At 36.5% G+C, this 17711-nt stretch overlaps 1 protein-coding gene across 1 annotated transcript in view; it reads right to left on the reverse strand.

The window, feature by feature from the left end:
- FGF10 (fibroblast growth factor 10) overlaps window positions 1-17103 on the reverse strand; it is a 116277-nt gene extending 99174 nt beyond the window's left edge. Inside the window, exons 1-2 of the mRNA XM_065045172.1 lie at window positions 16685-17103; window positions 15772-15814 (exon numbers count right to left, since the gene is read on the reverse strand). The gene's annotated coding sequence lies outside the window, so the exon portion shown is untranslated. The remainder of the gene's footprint in view (window positions 1-15771; window positions 15815-16684) is intronic.
- Between the last annotated feature and the right edge of the window lie 608 nt (window positions 17104-17711).

The raw sequence follows: 17711 nt of genomic DNA on the forward strand, positions 1-17711 counted from the left end.
TTATGGTGTATCACCTAACAATGAAAGAAATTAAATAACAAGCTTATTAGATGCCCTTTAAAGTAATAATTCTAAAAGTATGACAGAAACTGGAGGTCATGTGTTGACCCTGATCCCTAATGCACGGGTAGTTCAAGAAAGTTAACAGTTTTCTCCTATATCAGACCATGAAAACTTTGGGAGTAAAATATGTAATATATTTTATTTCTGGCTATAAGTAAAGTGAGGTAAAACTCACCATGGAATGCTTTTTGGATTTTCTGGTGAGAAGTAAGTGAACCAAAGTTTTTGAGAAAGGAAGATGTTTTCAAGTACTTAGGTTATTTCAGTCGTTTATATTGAATACAGGAGAGCTATTTGGCAGGAACTAATGCTATCCAAATGCATGTTTCCATTTTAGAGTTCACACTTTAACACACAGGAAGAGAAAATAAGTTTAAGGTAATGTCATCTGTTCTACTGCAACTCCAATTACAGAACTAACCCAGACTGGAAGAAATGGAACCAGTTTGAAAGTCCAGAATATTTGTATATGATTTGGATGAATGGGCAATGCCATTGTAGTACCAAATGACTGAGTGACTTTTGACAGAGGACCAGCAAAAAGGATTTGAATTGGTGAAGAAAGGATTTTTATGAACTAGATTGTATTTAAATTTCTAAATTGATCCTAGTCACTTGTGGCTTCTGTATGGGAAATTACTTTTATGCAATGCTAAAAGTTGCTGTGGGATTTGCACTTGAATAAATTGAGCTTGATTGGTGTGGAGTTTGGAGGCTACAAATTAAATGCTAAAGTCTTGGTGAAGACTATAAATTCTAGAGTATAAAAATAACATTTGTTATCTTTGCTAGTGGTTTATTATCCAGTGCTTTCCCAGAGCTTATTTTTGCACTTTTGATTTCCTATGGCTTAGCAAAAGGCATTGATAGTTATCAGAGTCCTCTCTAGGTAGCTGTTGTTGCAGTGTTGTTTTATCTCTGCCCTCAATACAATATTCCTGAATATGAGGCAGTTCTGAGCTGCAAGTAGATACAGTAGAAGCCTAAAAGAAACGAAAAGAATTATGTGCCCATCCAGGGAGCAGAAAATGCTTGGCTCTTGATTAGGAAAAGTAGCCAGGAAAACAATTCCAAACTTAGTCCCTTTTGGAGAGAGCCTTGCTCAGTAATTAAGAAACTAAACAGTTTATTCTTGTTGATTCCAAAAACAAGAGGTCATTCCTTTGTTGAGGACCTGGTGCAGAGATTTAAGAAACATCTCAGAAAGACAAAGAGAGAATTTGGAACTGTCTCAGCATGTTTTATGCCTAATAGGAGATGGCCTGTGGAAGAGAAATTGCTCAGGACTTGAGAGATCTCCTTGTAGCTGACAGCTCTGGCTAAAAGTTGCTGATAACCTCAAAGAACAAGCAACAGTCTGCCAGAAATTTAGCAGAAAACTAACAAAACCTAGTCAGGAGACACACTATTTGAATTTCAAGAGTTTGGACAAAAAGAAAAGTCCTATAGATATTTTTATCTAGATAAAAGGGAAGAGTTGTACAAAAGGGGCTGTAATCAGAAGTTCAGGTATTAAAATCTACCATTTTTCACACTGTCACCTTTTGTAGTGTGTCTTTTTTCTGTTCATATTATGTAGAAGCAGATTAAAATAGGCTTGTGCTAGCAGGATGCTTATTTGTAATGTCCTAATGAATAATTTAATTTCAACAAGCAAGCTCTATAGTATGAGATAGTTAGAGTCTTCCAGTGTCATTATGCAAATGTATTGATCATGAGGACTCGTAATTGTACTAGGAGATAACTTCTGAGGTTATATACATACTGCTCAGGCAGTAAAATGCTCTAGCTGTATCATCACTGACTTGGTCTCAACAGCCGTTTAATTTGAACATCAATACTATTTTGAGCACCAGGTTAATGGGGGCCTATGTGTACATTTCTTAGATATGTTATTATTCTACAAAGCATGACTAGCTGTTTTATATTGCCCAAAAAAATGCATTTGAGAAGGATCAAAAACACAATGAACGCCAGTGATAACCAGAAGGCAGTGTAAACCCACAGGAATATTTCTACTAAGTAGACAGTGGAATCAAACACATTAGGGCCGATACAGTTGCATTTTTCAGAAATCACTTTCACAGAATTTTTAGACAATTCACTATACAAGTACCTGCACATACATAGCCTGTAAAGACTAATGTAGAATAAAAATTACTTTGCATATTTCGTGGAAATAAGATTATGTGATTTCTAGGGCTCTGACCTTTCAGAAGTTTACCCACTTGACCAGCACGTTATAGGACTGTTTCATTCTTGTTCTGAGCAAATAACATTTTACATATATCCCCAAATTTGCCTTCTATTTTTAATTTTACCAGACGGCTTTTTCAAAATCTGGTTGCTCCTGTTTTTTGCAGGTTGTGTGTATGAAATGGAAGCCTAGCATCTCTCTCCCCTTCTTGCCATCTTTCTCCTGCAAACCCCTTAAGTCCGCACCCCACCACAAAGGTCCTGCCTTCTCATTGCCAATTCACATTCAGACCCAGCTGCCTTGCCAAGGCTATTGTAACCGTAAGGCCAAATAGAATATTTCTTCTCCCTCCTCTGAGCAAGCTGCCTTGCCTTGGCCCTGCTCCCATGTGCTGACCCTAAACAGCAGGTTCCAGTGCTGGTTGTATTCTTGCATCAAAAGCTGCAAATCACACAGATTGCCGAAAGATGACCTCTGCAGCAGCACACAGCAGGGGCACAGTAGAATCATAGAATCATAGAATGTCCTGAGTTGGAAGGGACCCACAAGGATCATTGAGTCCAGCTCCTGTCCCTTCACAGGACAACCCCACAGTTCACACCATGTGTCTGAGGTCATTGTCCAGTCTCTTCTTGAACACTGTCAGGCTTGGAGCTGTGATAATCTCCCTGGGGTAACAGTGATATCCAGTAGGGATAAGGTGGAACTGCTTATGTAGTTGTGCTTCAACTCAGGTAACCCATCACCATTGTTTGGGGAACTATTCAAACTCTGCTTAGCAAGCCGGTTTGGAAACCTGTGCTCCATAACCTTTGCTCACGGTAAGGTTTGAATGGTTACCAGCCTACACAGAGGGATACCTTTCCGGTCTGTCTAGAGTGAAATGATTGGATGGTTCTATGTATGAAAGGCACACTAAAAGCAAGAATTGCTTGTATCATTAACAGGCCCATTCATATCAGTATTGTAATATATGTGTTTTCTTGGATAATTGTTTAATTATTTAGTTTTATTAAGATAGTTCAGAAAACACTGTGGTGTGTAACTGGTAGTACAAGCTTGTAAGTGATTATTTTAGGGAGAGGTACAGTTAAAGCATATATTCTAAGTACTACAGTAACTGGTTCATAACTTAAAAAAATTTGAGTGTACTGCTAATACTTAAGCTAATACCTAAGTTTTGTGATCATATAAACAATTCAACTTTTCCTCAGTATCTCTTCTGTCTACTGGAATGTGCTATAATGCAAATGCATAGTGATATTATTTTTCTCTGGCTTGAAATTGAATTAGGTTTTTTGCTTCCAATTGTGGCAGGAACATAGGGAAAGTCCTGTTTCTTCCTGTGGAGAGTGATTTCAAAGCTAGATATACCACCTGACATTTCTTAAAATTGCTTTCTCTGTTCCAAAGCAACTTAATTTACAGCTTTCTATATTTACAGTGTTTCATAAAAAGAAATTGTGTTTGACTTTGTTGGATAAAAGCTGAACAGCTTGAAGTGAGGTATCTTCAAAGTAAAAAGAATATTGTGCAAATACTTCAGAAAATCAAATAAAATAATCATAATCAAATGTTGCTCAACTGTGTTTGGATCCTACAAGCTAAACTCTAGTCAGACTGTACAAGCAAACTGCTGTGAAAGCTAGCATGGGTTTACTGGTGTTCTCTCTTCTGGGCCAAAAGCTTAGAGATTTGGATTCCAGCTAGAATCATTCCAAGAGCTTTGTGAACAAATTTAATCTTCTGCTTTTGATGCTGTTTTTTTTTTTTTTTTTTTTTTTCTTTTAGTGAGGCTCTAATAACTTAGCCTTGGAAAGACTGAACTGTTTTGTGAGCATTCATGCGTATGATTGCTCAGCTTTGTGCTACTACTTTATTTTAGGCAAACCTCTTCAGTTAATTTTTCATAATGCAGTGCTTCTTTTCACTAAGAATCTCTCTCTCTTGAGAAAAACACAGGGGAAAAAGAAGACCAGTATGCCTACTAAAAACTTTTAAGCATCAGAATATTTTTATATTTGCATTTCTTGCTGCAAACTCTATATTGACAGAAAGAGACTCAATTTTGAGGTGTGTTTCTTTGGGAAAACTATGTATTTGCTATTTCAGTATTCCCTTTCTTACATGGGTGTAGTATATTCAGAGATCATCCTTCTTCATCTTTGCTTTGTAACTGGGCTATGATAGTTCTGTGTGTGGAGGAGACATGACACAGGAAGAGACATTTTTTCACATCAGTGGTGATTTTTTTTTTTTTTCTCTGCTTAGGGCATCATGAAGGTTTCTTTATGTATTATCTGAAGCTTCACCCAAAAAGAACAGGGTATATCATTTTTGTCAGTATCTGGGACTAGACTAAGGGATATTACTGTTCTATATCTCCTCTGTGTTACAATAGATGCTCTTGTAAACGAGGGGCTTTCAAGTATGAAGGTACTGCGGGAGGTGGTCAGAAACCTCCAGCCAAGGAGTAGAGCTGTAAGGGTGGCCTTGACCATTCCATTAACACTTCAAAATCTGTAGGACTGAGAGATGGACTCTGATGTCTGTTCGTGAGGAAAACCACTTGCGCCCTGTCCCACCCCTGAGTGTCCCAGTGTGGCAGGTGCACTCACCCTGATAAAGATCAGAGCTTCCAACATGGCAGCCACTGGCTCTTTCATGCCATTCTTTTTGCACATCATGTGCCCTACCATGGCTGTTGTCATATATGCACTTTGGCTGGGTGCTGACCATCATGTATCCAACCTGGGTACAGTGACTTCAGTCATGTACACCCCTTGGGCAGACAAGTGAGAGAGGTGGGACCCTTCAGTCAACAGAGCCCAGAGAAGCTTCTGGATTGTGGCAATATATGACCACACCTCCGATCCAACCAGGTTATAAATGCCAGAGGTCACGTTTGAGTCAGTCTTTTCAGAGTAGTGTGTCTGTGATGGGTACCTCTCCCCTTAGAGTGGGATACCATCTAAGGAAACTTCCTGGGATTCAGTGCCCTCCCTGGTGAGTGATTATTTCTTCTGGATATATCCTTGAGAGAGCCCTCATCTCCTTTGAGTTAGCGATCATGTCTTCCAGGCACACTTGAAAGAGTTTCCCTGTTGGATAATCATTCTTGTGTGTCTAGATGCAGTAATAATACCCTGACAGGTACAATGAACTTGTAGTAGGTTAAATGTTATTGCAGTTTTGATTGATTTTGCATTGCTTCTCTTTTTGTTGTTTTCTGTTGTCCAGTTTTGGCATTGTCACAAAATATAGTTTATCTGAGCTTATCCTTTGCTTCAATTGGTCCTGGTGCATCTCCGTGACACCCAGTTTTTCCTTATTTCTGAAGAGCCATTCAGGTTGTGCTAGTAAATATAACATGAAGAGACAACAGCAGGTTATTTTTGTAGCTCTTCTAATCTTTATTATTCTGTAAAGGAGTTTCAACATGGAGAGTGTTACTTTGTTTTGGAGGCATTCTATATTACTGGTGTTTATTGGCACTTGTATATTTTATATTTAATACACTAAATTTTAATAAGTATTTTATTTCAACAATTATTTTGACTATTTTAAAGAATAGGGTAAAAAGGATGTTTCTTTTAAATGATCTTCCTAGACTCAGAATTTAGACTAATTTTTAATCTTACAAATTGTTCTTTGTGGTACTAGCTGAAAAATCCTTAGAGTTATATGATATATTTAAAATTGCATGTATTTATCTTGTATTACAGAGAAAGAGAAAACTTGAAAAATGATACAGCTTGGAAAAAATGTCCATAAGCTGCTGCTAGTTATAATTCTGTGTAATATGAAGCCTCCTCAAAGTTATGAGAATGGAACGTAAAGTATACTTAATTAGTAAACTTGTTTTTTTTCAAATTCCATAGTTTAAGATCAAAGTTGGGATTCACATCTGAATCTTACAATGGCTTCCTCTCCTGTGGGACACATCAGCCATGAGTGGAAACCTCACATTATGTGAAGTTTAGATGCAGTTAAACCCACTGGAGCCCTGATCTTTTCCAAGGTGTAAGCCAGAAATGTGTTGTACCTTTTCAGTGTGAACTTTGCACATAGTAGAGTGGAGAGCTGCAGAAATCTAGAAAGCTGTTTATGACCATGTGATGACATTGCCTTTGGAACTGGTCTTTGCACAAACGTCTTTGCTTTGGAGGTGCTGGATGTCCTAGGATGAAGCTGCCTTAGTTTTCTAATCCTACAGTTCTGCTTTGGATTACTGATGGTTCTTTCTATTCAATTTTCACCATTCTTGGCCCCGATACTGCAAATCAGTCAGTTCAAGAAGGAGGCAGCTTGAGATAGGTTTCTAAATAATTGTTGTTGGAAGAATAGCTTTCATGTCTGTCCTAAGAAAAAAGAGCATGGAATATGCAGATAGAAGATATTAATCTTCTCTGTAAGCTCTGCATAAACAAAATTACTCCTCTCTTGGTTCACTGACTCCTGTGGGGCACTCATTTGAGTTGGGAAAGTAGAGTTTCGCCTGTATGAAATGTGAATCTTAGTGATCTCCTTCTGATTCAAAATTATTACGGTCCATCTGAGTGTATTTACAGTTCCAACTAATTCTTTGCAGATTCTTTAAACTACATTATGTAATCTGTGTTTTTGCTTTTATCACTCTTCTGAAACTCTAATGTTCCTGTTAATGCTATTCTGAAAATAAAACATCTATGTAACATGACTATCATATTTTAGATTTTTAGGACAGTTTCAAATGTAGAAAGCATGGCAAGGTGAATTGCATAATGGAATGAGGAATGTAGACCTGACTCATTGTCCTAATGGGAAAATAACAGTCATGATGTCTAAGCTGAAGCCAGCTGAAGTGACCTTGAAAAGGGAAGGGGAAGCCTTTCTACTGGCTACAGATTAATTGTACTTAACAGTTTAAAATCAGATTGTTTTCACCAGCATCACTCTGCATTGCTTATTGAAATATTGGGATCATCTATGTTATAAATTCAAATGTCAGGATGTAAAGTTTCTTTTGGTGTGCTTCTAGAGTAATTGCTCAGAAAGCATATCCTGGTTTTAGAGCAATGTGCCCTGGAGAAACAGATCTGGAATCCTTGTTGTTACTCAGGGGGTTGATTGAGTGAATTTGAACTAGGAGCCCAGGAAATGCATAAATAATGACATACAGTCAAACTCCAGGAAACAATTGAATTTTACATAAGATTATTGTGAACTGCTACAAAGAATCAGGTCAATGGCTATCCAGTCTTCTGTATTTATCTTTATTATTGGCCATTTCTTTGTAGAAAAGAAAAACAAATTGGGTTTTTGTGCCTGGTTTTCAAGGGTCAGTGCTGAGGGTACCACAGAAAAAGAAAATAAAAAAAGAACAGAATAAACCAGCAACAGCTTGCAGGCATACACTCAAGCTTTCTCCACAGTCGGGAGGACTTCTGATCCTAGTTAATTTGTTGGCCACTGCAGGAAGATAGAACATGTTTTGATATTTGAAGAAATACACAACTTCTATTAAAACCATGGCAATGATCAGAGAAAGCAAAAATGTCTAGGACTATCTTTTTTGTTGACAGAATGATCATTAGATCATCTTACAGACTTTTTTGAATTCCCGTTGTCAACAATAAATCTATCCATATATAACTAAGATAGAGCTATTTCAGCATAGTCTTTATTCAAAACCTCCTGGTGACTATTTTGTGTAGGTTTGTCCCTTTATTTATACACAGAGGATCAGTTTTTGCTGACCCTGACCACAAAATTTTGGTGTCCCACATCTAGCTGCTGCAGTCTGTAGCTCAGGATCTCAAGGACATCTCTTTTTGTTGTTGTTGTTTTCCCGATTCAATTTGATTTTGAGATTCTAGCTAAACATAATTGAGAATAGTTACATTTTCTAGTTTAATTACTTGTAGAACTAAAACTATTATGTGACTGAGTCTTTACAAGCGCACAGAAAATGTTTGTTGCCAAAATGTGATTTCTCATGCTTCACTAGCTTGCTTCTCACAGTGTCAGTCAAATTCAGAGTCCTCTGCCTCTGTAATCATTATGCAGTACCTCTGAGCTCAGCCTACTAGCTAAGTCCTACTTAGTATTATCATCCAGGGATGAATATTCTCCATCCAAAGCAGAGGAACATGCCTTCTTCTCTCAAAGAATCTCTGTTAGGTCTTTTTGATGTCCTCTTCTACCCTCTTCGCCACTGCCTACCTATTTGGAATGACCCACCTAAAGGAATGTCCATAGGAACTTAGAGCGTAGGAATTAAATTCAAGGTCCCTTTGAATTCTGTCTTATCTCAGGCCCAGCAGAAAAAGTGATCATTCTATTTTTCAAAAAACTCTGTACTTGCTTACAGTTCATCTCTTTTTTCTCTAGTATTTTTTTCTTCCTGTTGAAGTATAGACTGTCAAGGGAGTCTGAGTACATTCTTTGGTTAGCGTATCCTGAAGTTTACACTATTGTTTTTGCTGTCAGAATAAACATAAAAGTAATATCCCAAAGTCTATTAAAATTCTTGAATCCATTTCATTTTATTAACATCAACATTTGGAGCCTCCTTTTTATGGCTTACAGCAAAAATACTAATTGACCTAAAGACAATTAAAATTTATAGCAGTTGTTCTTTCATAAGCAAAAACATACTGTAACACCACAGTGGTCAACTCTTGCCGTCCTACTTCAGGTAAAAAACTTATCAACTTTAGCAGTGCTTTGTCTGAATAAATGTTAAGCAAAGTTTGCTGTAGGCACTGCCAAGTAGATTATATGCAATTTTTGTCTTCATCTACATAGTATAGTTTGACTACAGGTTTATCCTCCATGCCTTTAAAAAAAAAAAAAGTTCTAAGAAGAAAGAAATAAATCTCAATCTTTGTTAAAAATAAAGGACTATCATCAAATAACTTCTCAGGAACATCCTGGACTGAAAAAAATCAAATTACATTAAAAACTTCAAATATAATTCTGTCTTTCTTTATATAGCAAAGGAGTCACTATAGTGACGTTATAGCAGGGAGCTCCTGTTTATCCTCTGAATGCAGAAGTGTATGTCTGGATACACCTGCTTGAGAAGCCTGCACAAGAAGGCCACAAACGATTGACTACATTTGAGATGCCTCATGCAATACATGCTAGTGCTTTTTGTTGTAAAAATGAAGGAAATATGAGTCATTGCAATCCTAGAATGTAATGCCAGACAAATGAGAACCAGACCACAAACAATGAAGCCAAGTACATCATTATAGGTTGAGTAATGTGAACGACTTGCATAAACTATGGCTGAAACTCAGGATTTAGCAAAAGACCATCACCCTTAATTGCATCAAGGACAATTAAAAGCTCGTTAGTCTCCAAGTTGTCCGTTAGGAATTAGAATCTTATCAATCTAAGTCATAAATATTTAAGGAGGGCAATTTTTCATCTTGATTTAACTATTTTCCTTTATCTTACCTTTCTTCCTATGTTATGAATTGCCTTTCATTTACCCAGTCTTTTCCCCCAAATGGGGAAATAATTGCACTTTGTCTTCACCTAGTCTCCTTTTCTAGCAAGATATTTCAGCCCAGAATCTTTAATGAAATCTTCTGTCTCTCTGAAGACCTTTCTTGTCTTACTAACAACACTGTGTCATGAGCTCAGTGTTAGGTTCCTCCTTGCGCGATCCATTGGTTCCACATAAAAATAAGGCAGGTGATCCTAGCACTCTCTTGAAACAAAATGTGCTATTGGTAGCTGTAAGGTCCATAGGACTTGTGATGTCTTTGTTTCTACCCTTCATTTTAAAAAAGATAAAAAACACTTATCAAAACATCACCATTAGGCGTTTGCTGTCTGCACTGGATTAAGTCATTCACTAAGAAGCACCATTTATAAGATGCACGCCCACATGATGAAATAAACCACAGATTATCAAAGGCTTTAAGAGTTTTGGAAGACTCTGGATGAGACTGTGAGGAGAGGAGGCATCAAACTGAGAACAAAACTTAAGTCCTGCAAGACAATGTTGTAACATCTCCAGTGTGTTGTCACACAGCCACATTAAGAAACTCTCACTTCTCCTTAAGTTACCTCAAAGACCATGGAAATCCTCTGGTGGCAGGAGGTAGCAGACACTGAAGTTCTCCTAAGAACAAATGCATCAGGGATTTCTCTAGTGTACATTTGAAGTGGTTGGCCATGTGATCTAAATGTGTGGAGGCAGACTATCCCGTAAGACATTTAAGTGTGGCAAACACTCTCATGAGAGTCAGCTTAAGGGTTATAAAGATTTTCTGGAGATAATCCTAAAAATGTGAAAAGTCTACTGATTTATGAGCTCATGATGCTCTAACAAAAACAATAAAAAATGGCAGGAGGTGATTTATAGGGGTCTAAGTATATTTGAAACAACTAGTGTCCAGCTAGTGTCCAGCTAGCTGGAGAACTTTTTTTTTTTTTTTTTTTTTTTTTTTAAAGAAAGAGCTACACCAAATTAAGTCTGACAGTTGTGTGGTGAAAACATACTTGGATTTCATAATCATAGGAGAAGTCATCATCAGAATTAATGTAGACAGGAATTTGTTTGCTGCCATCATGGATAATAAGCAGAACAGAACAAACAGTCTCTAAGAAGTAGCTAGTTCAACTTTTTACAGCTCAAGTTTTCCAGTTGCCATTTTAAATACCCAAATACTCTCGCTTCTGAATTGTCTTCCTAACAGCGATTATAATAACAGGCACCACAGCATTCAACTGTGAGACAAGAAAGAAGGATTCATGGGCATCCACTGAAAAGATATTTAGTTGAAGTGACATGTTTTTACAGAATCCTTGCATTTTTTTCTCTATTTTTTCTACTCTATTTTTCTCTACTGCCCTTGACACCTGCTTTATTGTAGTCTAACTGTAATACTTGATTTCAGGTATGAGAAGAGTTCAGAACCTGTCTTATTCTGTAATGTAAAGCAGAAGCTCTTACCTAGTTCAGGGAAACTGGAGTTTAGAGAAAAAGCTGGAAGAAAAAGCTGGAGGCTTAAAACCATTAAATCATCAGATGGATGTAAATACCAACTTTGTTAAAGAATACTAGAATGAACAACTTCTGCTACTCATTTAGTAGCTCTTGTCAAAGCATGTCTTGATAAGTCCTGCTAGATGAAATAACCAACTGCAGTGAATTGTGACAAACTAGGCATTTCGTCTGCTTCTGCAGCTGGTTCATAATAACATCTGGTACGGCATGTTCTCCCTGGGTTGCCACAGAGAGAAGTTTTGATACTATTGATTCATCTTGCTGGGTTCCAGATGTAACAAAAACTGAAATATTTGAAAGTAGAAAACTAAACATACCAATTTCTTTAAGTGAAGGTAGAAAAGCATTTTATTTTCTACAATGCATGCTCCTGAACTACTTGAGGAGCGAGATGTTCTTTTAAATCTGACAAAAAAACCCCTTTGAGTTTACATTAAAATTCCAACAAGGATTTCATTATATGAATTCTGATTTCACTGATTTTGCGAAAGTTATAGACCTATAACATTTTATGTTTAAACTGACAGTCACTGTTCCAGAGATACATAACAATTCAATTGTAAATGCAATACCGGAAACTAATAACTATGGCAACTTTATTATTCAGTGTCGCAAATCTGTCTGGATATTCAGCAATGTGCACTTCTGATCCCTTCAAGTGTTCCTGGACAGTGGAGTGCTGCAAAGAGCTAATGAGAATCAGAACAACTACAAAGATACCACTGTATCCTTAATAGACACCAACGGTTTCTGAATTGGAAAAAATGAAAAATGAAGCTTGGTGGTACTATCTTAGAATGGACAATCATAGATATAAAGATTTTTTTCCCAGTGGTTTGGTTTGGTTTGGTTGGTTTTAGATTTTTTTTTTTTTGTAACAGTTCACATTATATCATGTCCTGATCATTGTGCATGTGTCTTTTTATCATATTAGGCCTTTACAGTCAAATTCCTAGACATGTAGGTAGGTTCTAGATGAGGCATGGGTACAGAATCTTACTGTCAAATTAGCCAAAGCACAGAGCCAAAATGCATGCTGGTCTTCGATTTTTATGAGAAATGTGGAAAGGCAGAGCATTTGTATAAAACCTATAGGTAAAAAGTTAATTAAGCAATATTTTTGTAATACACCTGAAGTACTGGATGCTTTTATAATGCAAACATACATTGTGACTCATGGATGCAGGACCTTTGATATATAACTAGGAGCCTTCAAGCTGAATTTCATTTTATCATTCAACAGCAATCAACACTGTGCCTTCAAATACCCATTACCATGTAAGGATTACATATTTATAGATTTACAAGATTTACAATTTTATAAGTACATCTCATCTAACCTAAATGATTCACAGAGATTTCCAATATTTATTCCCAGCTTTGTAAGTACAATGTAGATGTCAGCATATGGTCAGAACCACATAGACATTGTCAAGCAACAGTGGAAAGCATTCAGGCCTAGGTTTTTTAACACTTGCCACCACTTATTGTTCAAAATATTTGACACTCAACAAATTCCACTAAGTGTTCTAAAATGGGAACTAAATTCATTCCAAAGCCACTTACTGACTCTCAAGGAGGAAATGAGGGACTAGGACTATCCTTTAACAGCAAACCAAAATACCTCATAATTCAGTGATCAGGGAACCTCTTCTAAAAAACTCATATAACCAACTTCTAAATTTGCTTGTACAAAGCAGGGACATAAGTCAAAGTATTGATATTTTTGAAAGAGCTTTAATGCCTAGAGGACTAAACATTTATCTTGCCTCAGCATTTTTTTAAATAAAAACATTTGTTTTAGAACTCTGCAAGGTGGATTGCTCTGTTCCCATTAAGCAAGATATTAAATTCAATGAAATTTTTGAGTCTAATTGCGTTGTGATCCTTTTCATTTTCATTCCTCCATTTTGGTTGTGCATTTTTTTCTAGTATTCAGCATTAAAAATTTGCTGGAAACTGAGGGAAAATATCTGTTTAGTTTTGGAGCTGTTACACAGATAACTTATTTTATGCTTTAAATTTATTTTGTTTTTCTATCTTTTGTCATAGAAGTTCTACCCCTCTGTTTTTATTTACTTTTCATTTATGTGCCTGGAGAACTTCCTATGGTTTATGCTATAAGTATCTTGTTACTTCTTGCTTTATCCTTACAATTTCTGAATTTTAAACATATTTTAGTCAATCTTTCCCCCCGCCCCTGCCCCCGTCTTCTCCATGAGGAGGTATCCTTTTACAGCTCTCTGTTCACTGGATTACATCTGAACACCACTTCCTTTACGTTTATTGTTCTAACTATCGGTAATGTAAACCATGAATAATGCTGCATTTTTGTTCTAAAAACATGTCAGGTTTCCTATATAGTTCCTTATCTCTTTAGTCCACTTGGCTTCATTAACTAGCTCCTGGAGTTTCTTAGTTCACCCCTCTGAAATTAAGAGCCTGTGTTGCAGAGCTGCTTTTGTTTGTCCTTCCATTTAAAGTAAAACAACTCATGATCACTTTGTTTGTTTATTTGTTTGTTTGTTTGTTTGTTTTCATGGCCAGCTCTTTTATGATGGATTTTACTGTTTACCGAAAAAAAGTCTAAAAGACCCTCACCTCTCATGGGTTCAGTCATCAGGTGGGAGCTACCCCACCCAGAGCTAACTAGCCATATGTTTCTCATAGACCGGGTGTCCAGTGTTATAGTCTCCCATAACAACATAAATTTGCAGCAGTATTTGTTTCAAATGAAATTACTAGGTTTTTTTTTTTTTTTAATTCAAACCTAATCTAAAGGATTTACAGAGATTTCCAGCATTAATCCCAATAAACTTGCACCATAATTCTTCACCAGTGACTGATTTTTTGACTCACTTAGATTTTCTTCTATTTATATTAGATCTTATTCATAGTATCTGTCATCATGAGTGTTCAGTTTGGCACTTTCATTCTTATGCTCATCTGTTCCTCCAAATCCTACACCTATGCTTCAGGTACAGTAGCTGTTTGTTACTTTTGCCATCTCTGGTTTCATGTCCAACACTGGCAGCTCTTCATTCATTTTTCTCCCAGGTTCCTTGTGTTCATACAATAAAGGTTTCAGTTGTGTTCTATGAATCATGCCTAAAATTTCCTGAGAGCAAGTATCCCACACACATTTATTGTATACAGACTTGGCTTCTAGTTTCATTTTAACAAAAATAGGTCTTTGTCCCTTTCTTCAAATACCAGCAGAACACAGCTTATATTTTTTTGCTGTGCAAGCATAGCACAAAATCAAATAATTTTCTAAGAGTATAGTCAGCCCTGGGACAATGATTGCTGTACGAATAAATTTCAAGTGTTAGTCAACATTTTTACTAGACAGGATTATTCCTTTTAATGCTAATTAAAATTAAAGCTGGATTGAGAAACAGTCAAATTTTTTGTCCCAAGTCACAAAAAACCCTCCAAAATTCTTCTTATCTCTGAAAAGGATTTTTTTTTTTTTAATAGATTTAAATATAAAACTGGTCTGTATTTTATGTCTTAGTGCCCTGCAGCAGAATCAGGAAACCTGGAAATGTCAGTTCAGTGGCAGCAGGAAGAACAGGAAGCTCTGCCCTGTGCAGGGGCTGAACATGGGACCTTGAGTGCCATGTCTTGCTCAAGGGTCTCCAGACTCACATTACTGGAAGACTTTATTTCCCAGCACTTTCCACATCCAGCCCAAAACAATTTGCAAAGTCAGAATTTACTGTTTTCATCTTGAGAACTGTGATTTTTTAAAATGAAAATATTATTTTCTGCTTGAAAAAAAGTATTTTGAAAGAAAGCTCCAAATCAGGCCTAATAAAAATGCCTTTCAGAAACATCCCTCTTCTAATGGAAGTCTTAAGCCTATGTTATGTTCTGAAGCAGTTCACACCCATCACTTCTGGCCACATCTTGGGAAACAAGGACTGTTTAACTTGCATCAGTTGAAGGTTTTATTTCTGATAAGGGATGAAAGCATTTCCCCTTCCTGGAACATCTCTCTCTGAGCCATTAACTTCCAGAGGCAACTGTCTGCAGCTGGTGAAAATTTGGGTTGCTCAGCTCATCACCTCAAATATCACAGTACAATTAGACTTTACTTTTTCTAAGAATTTCCAAGGAGCTGTATCTGAAATAGACTTCCAGATCCAAATGAAAAGGAATCAATCTTAATGTTCAGCAGGGTTCTCAATACAGGAAAGAGCTAATTATAATTTTGTTGCTGGAATAACATATATGAAACTTTGGCTCCAAACTGTGGTACAGTGCTCAAAACCAACAATGCGACAACTTGAATCAGCATTATCTAGCTGTGCAAGAAATTATTAGATAGCTAACAAAGTGATTGTGAAATCCTGACTGCTGGGAGTATCTGTCTAAAGATTTAAAGGTCACAGAAATGGTTTAATAGCTGTAGTTTCATAATTAAAATAATATAAATAATTAAAATATTCATTGTAATAAATACAATTAGAACTGTTAAAAATGTTACCATGATACTTACCTAGATAGTAAGTTACCAGTCAGTCCTTAGTTGCCAAACAATGCTGTGGTGAAAAACAATTCACATAAAAAAAGTTAGACAGATTTTTGGTTCAAAAAGGTGGAAAACTACTTCTGCTCTTAACTACAATGAGTATAATTGATTAATACTATAATGGATGTTTATTTTTAACAGACATTATTTTAATAATCAAATAATGCATATTTTAACATACCTGTTTTTAGTGACACTGAATAAATGTAGAAAAGTATAAAAAATTAGGTTCTACCCAGTACAAACTTTTCCAGGAAGGATTATAAGTAGGAATTCATAGTGGTGTTGGAAGGGCATCCTGTAAATACCTAGCTGTGAAACAGCACACATTTGTTCACCTTCTAAATAAATAATTAGCAAACAAACAATGCTATATATAATTTTCATTATAATTTTAGAATCTATTATATACTTTTGTAAAATGCATATTACATATTTTATAACATAAATCAGTAGCATATTTACAAACATATTTTTTAAAAAATTATGTTTAAAAACATTATGGAACTGTGACACTAAAATATATTAATTTCCCATAATTCTGTAAATCTGTGGTTCTGTAGAACACATACAGAGAGACAAAATATATCAGACAACAGACCAGGTGCAAAAGATTTGTCTACACCATTATATATTCATTTTCAGTTTCTCAAAACCTTTTAACAGATAACCTAATATTGGCAAAGGGTTCCACATCTAGTGGTCGGCAAATAAGAGCAGCCTTCTTACAAAAAACACCATACTGCCACTTGTTTCTGCCTAGGTCTATCTTTGAGACCAGGCAGATAATAATAGTTTCGACAACTTCACTGACCACATCAGACAAACGGATTGTGGATTGGGCAAGACAGGTTAGAAAAGAAGGGCTGCAATTGCTCACCTGATCCTTGCTGATAAAAAGAACAGGTAGAAAGACGCCTCTTCAGCGGGGTGACCACTGAGGTTGATGACTGGCAATGGTCTGTAGCTCAGAAAAAAAGCCGAGGAGATGGCCCTGGTGTTTTTCTCCCCACTTCCTGAGGGGAACGGGGTGCTCTGAAGTCTTCTCTGAGGAGCAACTTATGCTGCAAGTACAGCTCATCCACCATGGGCTGTGTTCAGTCCCTGAGGAGCTGTAGCTCGTAAATTACACAGAAGAGCCTTTCCAGAAACAAATGTGTGTTCCCACAACCACATTTAAAATTAGGCTGTTAAAATCTTCTCTGAAAAAGCTAAATGATACCCTTCCTATTTCTTGTTGGTCCTGCTTCTGCTCTTTAGGGACTCCTGATCTAACTTCATATTGCTCATCTACCAAGGCCAGCCAACACAGCAATACTTCTCTTTGTCATTTAAGCCAAATATAATGTGAGAATATTAACTGAAAACTCCAACTTTATTAAGGGGTTGGACAAATGAGTGATTATTTTGCTGACAGCACTCTAGGTCACCAGCCAGGAATGATGAACACTGTGGTGAATCTGATATTGGTTGGGACAGTTTTATTTGCCTTCACAGTCGTAACAGCTTAGGGCAGTGCATTAAGCAGGAGTTAAAAAGGATTAATCTGTTCCTTACCAGGCATTCCTGTGTGTTTAGTTACATTCAGATTCAGGACTTTGGCATAAATGAATGAAAAATCAAGTGCAGAAAAAATCAGGTTAATGACTGAGTTCTCATCTAGGTAATCATCCAGCGGCTACAAGATATGCCAGGTTTAGCAATAGGTCATAGTTCTTCATAGTTCTGCAAACAAGATATTTTAATATAAGATTTGTTATATCAGTTTTTCCTGTTTACTAAGGTTCTGGTCTTCAGATAACTCACTAATTCTACTTGAGACAATTGCTTATGATGAGCCAACTCTGATGAAACAAAGAGCTTTTGAAATTTCCTCTTGTTTTCTCTAGAGATTTCTGTTATAAAAA

This window comes from Columba livia, chromosome Z (genome assembly GCF_036013475.1).
Source record: "Columba livia isolate bColLiv1 breed racing homer chromosome Z, bColLiv1.pat.W.v2, whole genome shotgun sequence".
Lineage (NCBI taxonomy): Eukaryota > Metazoa > Chordata > Aves > Columbiformes > Columbidae > Columba > Columba livia.